This window comes from Pipistrellus kuhlii, unplaced genomic scaffold (assembly GCF_014108245.1).
Source record: "Pipistrellus kuhlii isolate mPipKuh1 unplaced genomic scaffold, mPipKuh1.p scaffold_m20_p_12, whole genome shotgun sequence".
NCBI lineage: Eukaryota > Metazoa > Chordata > Mammalia > Chiroptera > Vespertilionidae > Pipistrellus > Pipistrellus kuhlii.
This window is the reverse complement of record NW_023425427.1, coordinates 38,511,865-38,528,760: the sequence shown is the minus strand read 5'-3', so window position 1 is coordinate 38,528,760 and position 16,896 is coordinate 38,511,865. Positions and strand designations below refer to the sequence as shown.

The 16,896-nt window shown below is 35.2% G+C and overlaps 1 long non-coding RNA gene across 1 annotated transcript; it reads left to right on the top strand.

Moving 5' to 3' along the window:
- Positions 1 to 1,407: 1,407 nt before the first annotated feature.
- On the top strand, positions 1,408 to 14,786 carry LOC123652182. Its single transcript, XR_006741343.1, has 3 exons — positions 1,408 to 1,417; positions 12,811 to 12,816; positions 14,720 to 14,786. It is a non-coding gene; the product is annotated as an uncharacterized LOC123652182 (long non-coding RNA).
- Positions 14,787 to 16,896: the final 2,110 nt, after the last annotated feature.

Below are 16,896 nucleotides of genomic sequence, written 5' to 3'. Positions count from 1 at the left end.
AACCAAGGTACATGCCCTTGACCAGAATCAAACTTGGGACCCTTCAGTCCGCAAACCAACGCTCCATCCACTGAGCCAAACCAGTTTCGGCAACTGACAGATATTTTAAGAAAATTTAAAATAGAAAAAGCAGAGAATAAAAATAGCAAATGCACAGAATACAGGAAAAGCTCTACACATTCAAATAGCAACTTCCTCACCTCCTTTAAAGCCTGTTCAAATATCATATGCTTTGAAAGGTTACCCTTATCACTTGTATTCAAATTTCAGGCTATTTTTTCCTTCAGTAGTCTCTGCCCAGTTAGCTCTATACTTCTTTTCCACAGCCATCATTCTCTTCTATAAGCAATTAATTATGATTTACCAATTTGCCAAATCTGTTGTTTAGTGGCCCTTTAGATTACAAGCTCCATGAGGGCAGGTGTCTTTGTTTACTTGTTTGCTGATTTGTTCCAAGTATCTAGCACACTGGAGACATAAAATATTTGTTGAATAATTCAATTGCATTGATTAATTTTAAAACATCAAAGTAATAGCTAAAAGAATTGAAAAGGATTGCTTTCTTGAGTCCTTCTAGGGAGTGGAAATTGTTAGGACCATAGGGCAATAATATAATCCTTAATATCTATTTGTAAGCTTCCCGCCACAGGAGAACAAAGACCAGGAAAACTTGCTGGACCTCGGGAATCAAACCAGAGAAGGAATTAATTAAGACCATCCTAAAAAACATGTGATTGCACATCCACATTCCCTCTGCATTTCAAACCCACCAGCTCAGCCATAATAGCTTTCACCAGTGACTGCATATGAGGATGAAACTCCAGCTCCTGTGTGCTGCCATCATCAACCCATTGTCCCCTTAGTTCAGTGCTGTGCAGCCCTTCCCTTTGGGAATCGCATCCCCCATCCTTTTTCCTTAAATAAATTCAATTTTTCTTCACCCACCACCTGCGATAGCTTTTTAGCCTCCCTGCATACCACTGTTGACCTTTCATTTTGGTGGTCTGTATGGGGGAGTCCTAATAGGAATAATAAGTGGACCAGATGTGATTGCTTTGAGACCTATAGAATTATCTGTCTTTTTAACTATTTATAAGGATTTCTCAAAGAAAAATTAGAGTAAATCATTAAATCAGAAGAAAAATTAAATTTTATTTTATATAGTAGATAATCTACAAGTGAGGACAATGAAATGGCCAATTTTTGTTTCTTCATTTGTTTTATCATGGACAGCATTCTCCCTTCCCATCTGAGGCCATGTGAGCTTTGCTAAGGGATTGTACCAGGCACCATGTGCTGAGGAAACATGGATACATACTTCCAGCTTTTCCGTCTTCTGTTTCCATTAAAATCTCATTCTAATCCATATGGTAGACTATTCTCATTTTTCTTGAATCCAATTGCAAATGGTAAAATTGTTCAAAACATTAAGTAAAATCCATATAATCACACCACAGCAGATTTTCTGCATTTTGTAAGATGATTTTTTATTTTATTTTATTTTATTTTATTTTATTTTATTATATATTTTACTGATTTTTTACAGAGAGGAAGGAAGAGAGATAGAGAGCTAGAAACGTCAATGAGAAAGATTAACATTAATCAACTGCCTCTTGCACACCCCCTACCGGGGATGTGCCCGCAACCAATGTACATGCCCTTGACCGGAATCGAACCGGGGACCTTTCAGTCCACAGACTGACGCTCTACAACTGAGCCAAACCGGTTTCGGCTGTAAGATGATTATTAAAATAAAAATATAATATATTGAAAAAGTTAATGAGACATTGTTATAGCAGTATAGTTTTATTTCAAGAATGCAAAACTAATAAACAGAAAATACATATATAACATACATGCATGTTACTTCAATAATCATAGTATATTACTATGGTCAAGCCTATTTAATTTATTCCCACAAATCATCTTAAAACTTCAAAGCTTATATAAAACCAATTATGTGTCTTGTAGAATTTGAGAATGGCATCCCAAATCAATATATGATGTTGATGATGATCATTAATATTATATGTTGACATATGAAAATAGGAAAACAGGGCCCCAAACTGAAGGCAAGGAAAGTTTATTTATCCAAATAGTAAGTTGTAGTTTGGTGCATTTTAGAGTTTACTTTTAGGTAAACTCTCTTATTGTTTTATGTGTAATTTTTATGTAATACATTTGTGATAATACTTAAAAAATAGAAAACACAGCGTTTCCTTTTGTCCAGTCAATGAATATTTATTGCCATGCAGTATGGTAGGTCATGGCCTTGAATAGTATATCGTCAAAGAAAAGAGCAGATTTCTAAACTAAAAATGCCAATTCAGTATGCAAAGACCAGTGATTTATTTACACACGGTGCTAGATATTTGCAGAAAAGTTGCTTCCCACTGTTACAGGTAATTAAGGATGGTTTTCAAGGGAAAAGGTAATGCCTGAGCTGAATCACAAAGGATGAATAGGAATTAACCAATTGATAAAGAAAGAAAAGAAAAGAATGAAATTCTTGGGGAGAATGCTTAAGGCAAACTAAGATGCCAGGTCACAAATCAACAAGGTGGACCAATATTACTAGAACATAAAATGGAATTTAGAGAGTGGAGAAGGATAAAACTGGAAAAATAATCAGAAACCAGTTTACAGAGGGTCTTGCATGAAACATAAATTTATAAACTTTGTCCCATACACGACATCCATTTTCTCACATGGATTGCATAAGGGATTGGGGAAGATTTATGGAGAGAAAAAAGGAGATATATGTACTACATAAAACAATAAAATAAAATATTTTAAAAAAGAAAAATAGATCACCTCTGTCAAAGGGAGATGCCTATCAACAACAGGTGTGTATATGGGGTGGGGTTAGGGTGCAATAGGAGAATCGTTTGTCTTCTAACTTTCTTTCTAGCTTGCCAAAAGGTCACAGGAAATAATTCATGGCAAATAGAGCAAGAAGGAAACACTATGGCATATCTTCAGGAAACAAACAACAAAAATGGGATTAAAGAATAAATCCTTAGCAATTGCTATGCAGGCCCTCCTGTATCTCAACTTGGTGACTTCTAGGGCCATATCATTGCTCTAAATAACCATAGAAATGACCCTTGGCATTCATAAGCTATATATAAATCATCCAAAAGAGCATGATAGTAAATTTATCAATTTGTTAAAGATAGATTCTGAGTTATGGCCATCATAGGCCACTATTATAGGCTAGACCTTAAATTGTGGATAAGTCAACATAACAAATAACAAATACATTTCAAACTCATTTTCTGTTCTTGCTGTTATTTCCTCCCAGATGTTGCCCAGCTATTAATTTTTTCTTTTCTTTTCTTTTTTTTTAAATAAGAAAAATTAGGGATTTAGGGCATATCTCTTATGGACTCATGACAGCAGTTCCTTCTTCAAAATAACTGACAAATCCATGATTACTGTAATATTATTTATAACTATATGAAAGTTCTTTCTTTAGTAAATCCTATTCCCAGTGCATTAAATAATTGAGACAGATTAGATTATTGTTTAATTAAAAGTAAGATTTAATTGAGGCAGTTTTCAAGGGTAAAATATAATAAAATGGTGAGCATAAGATTCAAAGTAACCAGTTCTGTAAATATAGAACAGAAACCATAGGTCAATGTGAATTACTAGTTTGATGAAGAGCCACAAAATTCCCCAAATAACATAGTGTATTCCCACTGCTGTATTTCTCATTGATTAGTTCTAGTTCAGTCTAGATGTGTGTGATCTTTATAATGTGTCTTTTTGTTACTGTTGTTAATCCTCAACTGAGGGTATTATTTCAGTTGGTTTTTAGAGAGAGTGGAAAGGAGGGGAAGAGACACAGAGAGAGAAACATCAGTTGATCAGTGGTTCCAGGCTCAGAGATAGAGCTTGCAAGTGAGATATATGGCCTCGTCTGGAATCAAACTCTGGACCCTTCAGTCTGTGGTACAAAGCTCTATCTACTGAGGCAAACCAGCTAGGGCTTTATAATGTGTCTTGTTAGAATGACAAGGTATGTTTCCTCCCTAACCATTTATACTGTAGGCAGATTAACTACTGATTATTTGAGGTAGTATACATCTCAATTGGCAGTCTCTAGCTAAGAGTAGGCATGATTTATGCTTTGATAGCTCCTTAATCCAACTTCAAGCATCCTTGAAAACTATACCTCATATGGTCTGAAGAAAATAATATTTTTCTAAACATATTTGTAAAATTAGGCATTTGATAAGATTACAAACTTATATTAGTCATTGTAAATAATAAAAGGTCAATTGGATAATCACAATAGCCTTAAGTTTTACTAAGGAATTCTGTATTCATTGAGTACCTGCTTTGTGCCAGATACTGTGCTGGGTTCAATTAAGATATGAACAGTCTCTCAATCAAAAAAAAAAAAAAGATATGAACAATCTATATAATAAAAGCGTAAGAGATCATTATGGCAGAACGACCGATCACTATGATGAGCACTGACCATCAGGGGAAAACACTTAACACTGGAGCTGCCCCCTGGTGGTCAGTGTGCTTCTAGAGGGGGAGCACCACTCAGCTAGAAGCCGGACTCAAGGCTGGTGAGTGCAGCAGGGGTAGTGGGAGCCTCTCCACCCTCCACGGCAGTGCTAAGAAGCAGCAAGCCAAGCAGTAAGGAGCAGCAAGCATGCAGGCGGTAAGGAGCAAAAGATCCCGATTGTGAGAGGGATGTCCAACTGCCAACTTAGGCCCTATCTCCCTGGGTAATAATGTCTACAATAGAGGGATTGGTCCTAAGCTGGTGGTTGGACATCCCCTGAAGGGTCTCGGACTGCAATAGGGTATAGACTAAGGGACCACCTAGGTGCATGAATTTTTTGCACGGAACCTCTGGTATTAACATAATATTGGTGCCTTGATGAGTTTACAATCTCTAGTTGGAGAGGTATAATATACAAACACTTATTAAATAGATGGGTAATTAATTACATATTCTGATTGTGCTGTGAATAAACACTTATTATAATTAATTACATATTCTGATTGTGCTGTGAATAACACCTCATAGATTAAAGCTGGGGCCCCTAATTTTAAGTGAGCAAAGTCAGGGGCAGCTTGCATGAAGAAATTTCATCTAGACAGGGATCATAATGATGAAGAGGAGCTATCTTCATCATATTCAGAGTCTCTAAGACAGAAAGAGCAAAGTTGGTGTCATTGTAACATAATCAGAGAAGGAGCTTGAAACACAAAATAGTGCCAGAGAAGTAGAGACTAGATCATCCAATAGGGATACATAGTCATTTTAAGTATCTTGAATTTTATTCCAAGTACAATGGGATAAAATTGTACTCACTTGGTGAGTTTAAGCAGAGAATAGCATACACAAGTATTCTGAAAGATCATTGTATCGATAAATGCTATATATCACATGGATTGAAGGAAGGCTTGAGATGAAGCAAGTCTATTTGGGAAGATGTTACACAGTGGCCATAGAGGTGGACAGAATTTAACAGATTCATAAATGAACAGTGCTAACTTAAAAAAAAAAATGTGTGTGTGTGTGTGTGTGTGTGTGTGTGTGTGTGTGTGTAAAAGAAAGACAGGAATATGCTTTTTTCCCCCTTTTATTTAGTTTGACATGGAGAAAACATCATTAGTAAACTATGTGCAAATTGTTGAGGAATATTAAGACCTATAGCTGTCAAATAAAACAACAATGGATAAACAGGTTCAGAGTTGAGTTTTCCAGTTAGGATAATGAACAGTTGCTGCTCAAGGGCATGAAGATATAGGCTATCCTCACAACATGTATGTATCTGTCCCAGACACCATCCTATCTTGTTTTAAGCATTAAATAGAGAAAATGCGTCAAACTAATGGTGACTCACCTTTAAGAAAAATATTTTGGACATTAAGTCTCTGTGGTCACCATTTTATGATCATTGAGACCTGTAAGGATGATCTTGCTCATGTGAGTTGAGAGCTATCTTGCTCTCAGCTCACATGAGCTCTCAACTATCTTGCTAGAGTAACATGCTAATTGACTGTACCTTCGCAATGCCTACCAGTCAATCATGAGTGAGTATGGAAATTAACCCAACAAAGATGGTAAGTTAATTTGCATATGCAGGTGCTGAGTGGCTTAGGCGGGGCAGGTTGCTAGTGTGGAAAGGCAGAAAGGTGGCACCAGGCCAGAGCAAAGGCAGTGCTGGCAACCAGAGGAAGGAAGGCCCATTCTTGCATAAATCTTAGTGCATTGGGCCTCTAGTTAGATATAATCGGAGATCCATGGTAATACATAAATGATCCCAAATAAGTAAAATTAAATGACAAACAAGCATAAGAAATACTTGTTGAAAATCAGAGTTGTTTAACTCCCTGTTGACATATTGGACTGGATAATTCCTTCTTGAGAAGGCTGCTGTATAGATTATTATACCTACTAGATACTAGCAGCAACACACATTCCCTGAATTGTGACAATTATAAAAAACTAGAGGCCCGGTGCATGAAATGTGTGCATGGGTGGAGGGGCCCTGCAGCCCGGCCTGCACCCTCTCGCAGTCTGGGACCCCTCAGGGTATGTCCGATTGCCTGCTCACTGCTCCTTACTACTTGATTCACTGCATCTGCCCCTGGTGGGGAGGGACCACAAGAGGGCTCCAGGGTCCTGATCACCAGACCCCAGCAGCAAGATAACCTACCACTCAGATATCCCTCTCACAGTCCGGGACCCCTTGCTCCTTACTGCCAGCCTGATCACTGCACCTTACTGCTTGGCTCACTATGTCTGCTCCCTGGTGGGGAGGGACCACAGGAGGGCTACAGGGCATATTTGGCCTGTCTCACTCAGTCCTGATCAACCAGACCCCAGCAGCAAGCTAACCTACCAGTCAGAGCATCTGCCCCCTGGTGGTCAGTGCACGTCATAGCAAGTAGTTGAGCGGCCATAGCATATCATTAGCATATTATGCTTTGATTGGTTGAACAGCTGTCCGGATAACTGGGTACTTAAGATGTCTCCAGACATAGGCAAAGGTCCCTTGAGTGTAAACCTGCCCTTGGTTGATAAGTTCTGCTTTAAAACTCCCTTCCTGCACATTTGCTTTTCCACCCATTAACTAATATTGAGATAATGAAATCTTGTGTTCATTATCAAAATTAATATGCTATATAGTTGATCAATCAATTTGCTATTCTAATTAGATGTACTGTACACCTCCTTATATTTGCTGGAGACACAATTAGTTTTTCTCACCATACATAATCTTCATCTGCCAATAGTCATGATCTACATTTTAATTATAGTAGAACCTGAAATGATTAAGGTAATAATGAATCTGGCACAGAAACTGTGAAGCTTAGTCAAAGTATATTAATTAGAAAACACATTTAAGTCTTTTTTATTAAGAAAAATAGACTACTTTCTATTTCATACTCATTGTAATGGAAACATTTTTTAAGCTGGTATTGCTGGCAGAATTAATAACTGCCTTCTTGTCTAATCATATTTTATGTTTTTATTATTTACAAATGTATAACGGACTTCTATCAAACAGCTAATGGTTTGGCTCTAATTATTCAATATATAAATAATTCAGGAAATTTAGAAAAAAAGTGGAATTAAATATAGACAGCTCATTGCTAAGGGAATTTTATCCTGTATGCTCATGTCTTCCCTTAAATAATCCTTATCTTTTCCCTCCTGCTTTAGCTATTTTATTGCTCCTCTACTGATTTGGTTATCATAATCTTTGCAGCACTGCAAAACACTTCAAGTTCCCTCTGCAACCTTCCAAAAAAAGTCTATGAAAATGGCTATTATCCATTTATAATTAAATATTTCTTTAGCTTTCATGTCACATTTAAACGGATATCTTGCACTTTTATAATTTTTGACTTTTTCTGTATATGTCCTATCCACCATAAATGTGACAACGTACAGATTAAGTTAAATCTGTAATAAAAAAGAAAATATTATGAAGAGAAGATATGTCTCTGAAGATGAGAAAAAAGCAATTCCAGTAACAGCATATATCCCAAGCTCCTCATCTATGAGGGATATTTAACACTTTATGAGATGTCAATGAGAATCAAAAGAATTAAAATATAAAACTCTGCTCACATTTGTTTTTATTTAAACTCTGTTTTTTAGAGTAATAATGTGTAATACCAAGTTTATCAATTTGCTAATTTTTAACTTTTTTCAGTATTTTTTATTAGTAACACTGCTACTCTCCCAGTTCTCCAAGATTAAGAACTTGGAGTTATAATCAATCATGCATTGTGCCTAACATTCTAAGTCACTAATTTATTTAATCATATTTACTGAGCACTTACTATGTGTTAGAGATTATGCTAGCTTCTCTTCATATCAACCTTAAAATAGTTCTTAAATTTTGTAAATTAGAAAAGTACTCATAGGACTATGCCAGGATTATATCACTTACTATCTGCAAAGCTCTTAAAACTGTAACTGACAAGTTAGCTCTATATTTCACAGCCAATACCCTAAGTTCATGGTCAGAAAACTGTGGCTCTTTAGTGTGGCTCTTTGGCCCCTTGAGTGTGGCTCTTACACATAATACCATGGCCTGAGCGCATTTATTTTGAAGAAGTGGCATTAGAAGAAGTTTAAGTTTTAAAAATTTGGCTCTCAAAAGAAATTTCAATTGTGGCACTGTTGATATTTGGCTCTGTTGACTGAGTTTGCCAATCACTGACCTAAGGTAATCTTAATCATCTAACTTTTATATTAACCCTTTATTCTCATCTATCTACTTTGAGTTGTCCAATATTTCTTCCTGCTCTCCTTGTTGATGAAATAAAATGTTCTAAAATTTCTTATGAGCCCTCAATATGGAGTTTTACTTTCCCTTTTGATAATGACATATTCTGGTGATTTACACAGTAGTTAGCAATCATGCATATCCAACTCTTACTTAAAATTTTTCTTAATGTCAATTAGTTTTATACATTTCTGGGGGAACTAGCTGAAATAACTATCTATAAACATTTTTAGTAGATACTCAATAAAATGTGTAAATGTTTGATTAGCTTTGGCTACATGTATTTGGATATTTGTACATCTGCATTTTCACCATTTTAACCCATGTCATGGGCTAAAAACACTCACTGCAAAATGCTGGGAGAAGGCAAGATCTTGCCTCTCTTCCAATTTTTCATTCATCTCATTCTACTTCAAACACATAGACTCTTGCCATTTTCTGTCCTGTAAAGACAGCAAAGAAATGAAAACAGATTTTTTGAAAATTATTTTTCCCTCCTTAAATTCTATCTAGCATGTCTCCAGACTTGCAATTAGCAGTGGATTTCTGAGTCTTGGGTGAGAAGCCAGGAGACTCTGGAGGTGAAAGAGGAACGTCTGCAGACACTTGCAGGGACTGTGGCCGCTGACTCTTGTCCATGCTGTTGCAGTCAAAAGCCAGGAAGAGCTACTAGCATGATGCCTTGCATGTGAACTCTTGCTGGAATACCTGAGGAAGAAACACATTCTCACAGTCAGTATGCTTAGAAGTGCAGAGGTTTGAACAGCGATAAAAATCTTAAAACCTACATCAATTACAGATCCTAATGCTAGGTGGTTCAGGTAGAGTTGTCTCCTGCTACATTCTGTTATCTACTAGAATCTCCCACAATGTAGGCCTTGCTTTGGGATTCTTGCTAGGACAATCAAAGGCAATGCAAAATCGCTTCAAACTCTTTTCTGTATCTTCTTGATTCATTGCTATGAATCTGTTAGGAACCAGCAAGATAACACAAAAACTTCATTTAAAATGTCAAAAGCAATCAGAGCCAATTTTTTTTTTTATTCACACTATTTCAGATGCCCCCCAAGTTCCCCCTACTTGGGTCACATTTTACTGGTAAAATGATGGTCCTGCCAAAACCGGTTTGGCTCAGTGGATAGAGCGTCAGCCTGCAGACTGAAAAGTCCCAGGATCGATTCTGGTCAAGGGCATATACCTTGGTTGCAGCATATCCTCAGTGGGGGGTGTGCAGGAGGCAGACGATTGATGTTTCTCTCTCATCGATGTTTCTGGCTATTTCTCTCCCTTCCTTTCTGTAAAAACATCAATTAAAAAATATTTTTAGCTGTAGCTGGTTTGGCTCAGTGGTAGAGCGTCAGTCTGGGGACTGAAGGGTCCCAGGTTTGATTCCGGGCAAGGGCATGTACGTTGGTTGTGGGCACATCTCCAGTAGGGAGTGTGCAAGAGGCAGCTGGCTGATGCTTCTCTCTCATTGACGTTTCTAGCTCTCTATCTCTCTCTCTTCCTCTCTGTAAAAAAAATCAATAATATATATATATATATATATATATATATATATATATATATATATATAAAATCATGGTCCTCTTGAGTCCATGCTGTCTCTGTTTACTGACATAGCCATAAATCACAGGAGATTCATGCAAAATTGATCCTTAACACTGATCTAAAACTGACTTAAATTCCACCTTCACCCCATATGGAAATAACCATTGTTTGTGTAAATATACATTTTTAAATTGAAATAATGCATTTTAATGGCATAGATTTAAACATATGGTAAACTCAATTGTACAAAAAAACAAAATCTAATTTGTCAGAAGGTAAAGAGAAATAATGATGGAGCAATTATCCCTCTGAACTTATTTCTTAATTATCCAGGCAAGACTCTAATGATGTCTGCTTCCTAGGTTCCACTGGCAGTCCAATAATTAAAGGTCATGCAAGAACATTTGTCCCAGGAGACATAAAGTCAAAACGGTAACCTCAGAATATAAACCTGAAGTCTAATATCAGTATAAGTTCATGGTGCAGAACCAGCAGCCCAGAGATTTTTATAGCCACTGTGCTCATCATAGAATTTATTTTGTTTCACAACACTAAACCCCATTAACTGGCCATGATTGGTAGTCTAATACTCTTGGCATTAAACTCAAAGTTGAAAATGCGTCTGATGAGATCATCTGAGTCTTCATTCCCAACAAAACAAAAGAATAAACAAACAAAGGCTCAAGCAAAAATTGAGGCTCCACCTCATGTTAGGAAGCTGTTTTTAAAGTTAATTTTCAGACTCAAAATCCAATCTCATGAGTCATAAAATCATAAACAATTATGTGCTAATAAGAAAGGCTTCAGAGCATAAAAATTGAGCTATAAGCTATATACCTATCTTTCCACTGCTAAGAGGGGACCATTGCCTTTCGGTCCCCCACTGGAACCACAACCTAAGTCCCATTGTGCACAAGATCCCCAAAGCTTGGGTGTTCCAAGCTTTGGTTGTGAGGAAATGTTTGTAAGAATCAGCCTCCATCTAATGTAAACCACGTGCTTCTACCTTATTTCATGACACAGAATACCATCTGCTTATACAATAAAATATAGCTACTCCTAAGAAAAAAGTCATTTATTTCCTTTCAGAAAAATCCGAAAAGGCAGAGTTTCCTTCAACACACTCTTGAATTTCACCTTTGTTGTTGAGCACAGATACTCTAATAAAAGTATATATTTCAAAACTATGTGGTTGTTCATATACTCCTAAACAACCATTTTCTTCTCAACAACTATCACTTTAAAATACCTGCAACTACATTGTATATTTCTGAGTGGTAGAGATACATTAAATTCATGTGTGAGAGAACTGACAATAGGTTTTATTTTATTATTATTTTTTGAATCCTTACCCGTGGATATTTTTCCATTGATTTTTAAAGAGAAGGGAAAAGAGAGGGAAAGACAGAGAGAAACATTGATGTAAGAGAAACAAATTGATTGGTTGCCTCCTGCACAAGCCACAACCAGGGCCCAAGCCAAGGAGGAGCCTACAACCAAGGTACATGCCCTTCACTAGAATCGAACCTGGGGACCCATCAGTCCACAGGCCAATGCTCTATCCATTGAGCCAAACCAACGAGGATGCATTTTATTAAAAAAAAAAAAAAAAAAAAAAATATATATATATATATATATATATATATATATATATATACAGAAAAATGATATACTCATTTTATTTCTTATGTTGTTTTTAGTATACAAGCTATTCTTTCATAATTTTACCTTAAGCTTCATAAATATTTTTAAAATTATGTTTTTAGTAGTGTTATTTAGAATCAGTATAACTTTTACTTTATTTATTTATATGACATTTGTAAGGTTTCCTCTAAAATCTGCTTTGTTGCCCATTCAGTATTCCATTGTGAACCACAAAACTCCTATTTACAAAATTAAAATTTTTCATCACTGTTTTTGGTTTAGATAAAACAACTTTGATTTGAATACTATTCAATATATTATTCATCTTCTTAAGGTTCACGGATGCAAGTGCTTACTAATTAGACTTGGTTTTCTTTATTGCCTATTTAATTAAAAGCTTTTTTAGTGAGTCTGGGGGGGGGGGGGAAAGAGTATCCAGATATTTTCTGGCTTTCTTTTACCATAATTTTTAAATGTAAACTTATGCAATAGAGCAGAGGGGTTTACATGAAAATTACTTTTTAAAATATGAATTCAGGTTTATCTTAGTGTAAATACAGATGGTTGCATATAGAAATATTTATAGGGATGTTCATAAGCACAGGTTAGTATATACAAATATATTTCCTGTCAGCTGAAAGGCCCTAGGAAAAAAACACTTTCCTGAAACAATGAGCACACCTGGCTCCTAGACCTGGGGTCTCATAGCAATTTTAATAAAAAGATCTACTTGGAGAAATGGGTGATTGTTGTACTGGTGAAGGAAATATACAAGATGGACTTGGGACCTGCTGTTGTGTAACAAAGTGAGGAAGCATTCAAACAACCACAATGAAAGGGACAGGTCAAAGGAACTAAGGATACAATTGAAAGAGCTTCCAGTTAGCCAAAGATGGAAGTTATATTCAACAAAATAAATAACATGGAATCAATATATATATATATATATATATATATATATATATATATATATATATATCCTTACTAATATGTATAAAATATTGAATAAACAAGTGGAAGAGAATAGATAAATCTCCCCTGTAAAATAATTTTAAATAATTTACATAGATTCTCAGCTTTCAAGTAAGGGAAGCATAACTCCTCACTTCTTTTGTGGAATGATCATACTAACTTATTTCCAAAGTTTACATTATGCAAAGGGAGAATGAAAAAGTAACTTTATAAAGGAGAAATTCAACAAATCCCATAAAGAGGCAGCATCATATATAATACCTGATTGATACTCCTCACAATTGTCAAGGTCTTCTCAAAGAAGGTTAGTGTTGGAAACTGTTACAGCCAAGAGAAGCCTAATAATAGATCAGTACTAAATGTAATGTGGTTTCTTGGATGAAATCCTGGAACAGAAGAAATACATTTTTATGGACTTTATTTAATAATAATTTATCAACATTGGATCATTAATTGTGACAAGTGTACCACACTAATGTAAGCTGGTAATAATAGGGGAAAATGGATGTAAGATATATGGGATTCCTTTGTATTGTCTTTGTAGTTTTTTAGTAAATCTAAAACTATTCCAAAATTAAAGATTATTTTTAAATGCCTCCCTAGTAAATTAAAAGAGGAAAACCTGTTATATGTTACTTATTCTCAGTCACTGAACAGTAAATTCTAAAGCTTCCTATGCCCTGGGAAAAGTGGCAGAGGTGACCCTGAACAGATGGTTTTAATTTCTTGACCTTGAAGCCTTTTCTTGCAGTACAGAGATAAAAAATAAGTTATGCCTCAATTAACTTGGAGTTATCTCAAGTGAATAAGATGATGTTGAGTGGGAGATGTAAGATGTATAAAACAGAGGGCAATATGTGATCATTATTGGATAGCAGGAAATGTTTTTTAAAAAAACTTTCTATACCATTATGTACCTTCAATTTGTTCTGGCCTAGGAATAGGCCCCCCTGTCTCATAGGTAAAGCAAAGCTTTATGTGTCTTCAATGAAGATGCAGTAGGGATTTAAGTTACATATTTCACTTTATTCATTTTATCTAGTAGATTGGAAAACCTCTACAGAAAAGAAAACATAATATAAAAGTAATCATAGAGGACAGATAAGGTTAAGTAACTGAATTTAAAATCAAGATATTTATACTACATAACTTAATTATATATACATACACATATTAATAATACTATACATTATAATATATTCTATTCACCCACACACATACACATACAAAATTCTCTTTGAAATCGAATTTTTCCAGCTGAAAATATAAGAATATATAAATTGAGGGATAATATTATAAAAGCCTTTAATTATGTGAACTTTTCCCAAAGAAGAAACATGTTCTAACTCTTGAAAAAGTAATTATAATAAATAAATTTTGATTCCAAATTACCCTTGAGATAATAAGCCAATAGAAGAGATAGTTTGTATGAATTGTATGAATAATATACTGGCATATAATACACAGCTGCTTACTGTAATGTATCCTAAATTTTATAACATAGTATTAACAAATTAGCCCAAACCAGTTTGGCTCAGTGGATAGAGCATCAGCCTGCAGACTGAAGGGTCCCGAGTTCGATTCTGGTCAAGGGCATGTACCTTGGTTGTGGCACATCCCCAGTGGGGAGTATGCAGGAAGCAGCTGATCGATGATTCTCTCTCATTGATGTTTCTACCTATCTATTCCTTTCTTCCTCTCTGTAAAAACTCAATAAAATATATTTTTAAAATGTTAACAAATTAATAATATACTGCAAAATCAGGTCTTCCCAGGTACATGCAAGAAAATGACAGTAAACCACCAACTTGCACCACACAAGAATAAATTCAAAATGAATTAGTGAGACTCAAAACCATAAAAATCATAGAAGAAATCATAGGCAGTAAAATCTCAGACATCTCTCATGGCAACACTTTTGCTGTTGTATCTCCGCAGACAAGGGAAGGAAAAAATAAGTAAATGGGGCTACATCAAACTAAAAAGCTTCTGCACAACAAAAGAAACCATCAACAAAATGAAAAGGGATCCTACTGCATGGAATAACATATTTGGCAATGATACATCCAATAAAGTTTTAATATCCAAAATACGTAAGGAACTCATAAAACTTAACAAAAGGAAGCCAAACAATTGAGTTAAAAAATGGGCAAAGGACCTGAATAAGCACTTCTCCAAAGAGGACATACAGATAACCAATAGACATTTAAAAAATACTCCAATATAATTAATCATCAGGGAGATGCAAATTAAAACCACAATGAGCCTTTGCCTCATACCAGTCAGAGTGAGTATCATCAATAAATCAACAGGTGCTGACAAGGATGTGAAGAAAGGGGAACCCTTGTGTATTGATGGTGGGAATGCAGACTGGTGCAGCCACTATGCAAAACAGTATAAAGATTCCTCAAAAAAATTGAAAATAAAACTGCCTTTTGACCCAGCAATTCAACTTCTGGGAATATATCCTAAGAAATCCAAAACACTAATTCAAAAGAATATAGAACATTAAGCTAAGAGAAAGATAAATATCGCATGATCTCACTCATTTGTGGATTATAATGAACAACATAAAGTTATGAACAAAAACAGATCCAGAGACAGAGAAGCATCGATCAGATGCTCAAACCTCAGAGGGAAGGTAGGGGAGAGTGGAGGTAGGAACGAGAGATCAACCAAGAGACTTGCATGCATGTGTGTAAGCATAATCAATGGATGCAGATAACAGAGGGTGAGAGTGAGGACAGGATTGAGGAGTAATGGGATAGCCACACATTTGTAATACCTTAATAAATAAGTAAAAAATAAGAAAACTACAAAAAAAAAAAAAAAGAATATAGACACCCCTTTGTTCATTGGAGCATTATTTACAATAGCCAAGATCTGGAAACAGCCCAAATGCCTATCAGTAGCTGTGGTAGATTTACAAAATGGAATACTACTGGGCCATAAATAAGAAGGAAATCTTACCTTTTTCGACAGCCTGGATGGACCTGGAGATGATTATGCTAAGTGAAAAAAAAAAAAAAAAAAACAGTCATAGAAAGACAAATGCCACATGATCTCATTTTTATATGGACTCTAATGAACAAAATAACCTGACAGCACAATAGAAACAGGCAACAGGCATGGATATATGGAACAGAATGAGCTCTCTGAGAGGAGGGATGAAATAGGGAGAAAAGATCAAGCAACATACACACACACGTATGTGTGTATATATATATACACACATATATCACACACAGTTGAAACATACATGGTTTGTTAGCCAATGTCATCCCAATAAATTGATTTTTTTTAAATAAGGTCTTCCAAGGGATTCTGTGAAATGCTGGTTTATTGATATACTAAAACCTAATCAAAATCTCTAATTAATTTCCAGAGCAAAAGGTTAAGATGCTTTCCAGTTTATTCAAGGAAACAAGTTATTTACGCATCTGTTGGTGGCATCTTCTTTAAGGACAGGAAATCCTGAAATGTCTTTATGTCTGCATTTAATTGTAAGAAAACAATTACTAAAATTAAGAGTCATCTTATAAGAAGCTCCATATTTGAAAGAAAAGTGTAAGGTTCCTTTCCTAAAGGCTGTCACTAAATAATAATAAAAAAATATGACTCATTATGATTAACGGTTATATTACTGTCACAAGAAGTGATTAGATATATTCCAAAGTTAATGCTTATGCTTAAGAAAATTATTAACAGTATACATTAACTTTTCATGTTATCTGCTAATTTCATTTAAAAATTGGTATCAACCAAATTTTAGGAAGAAATATTATATTTTGAAGCTAAAGAGTATATTGTGTTGAATCATCTTTGCTACTCTTTGTGTGATCTTAGCTGAGACCCTTCTGTTTTTAATATTTTACTCTATGAAATACATTGGAAGTATTCAATATTTCTATGAGCACTTCTTTTTTTTTATTTATCTTTATTGTTGAAAGCA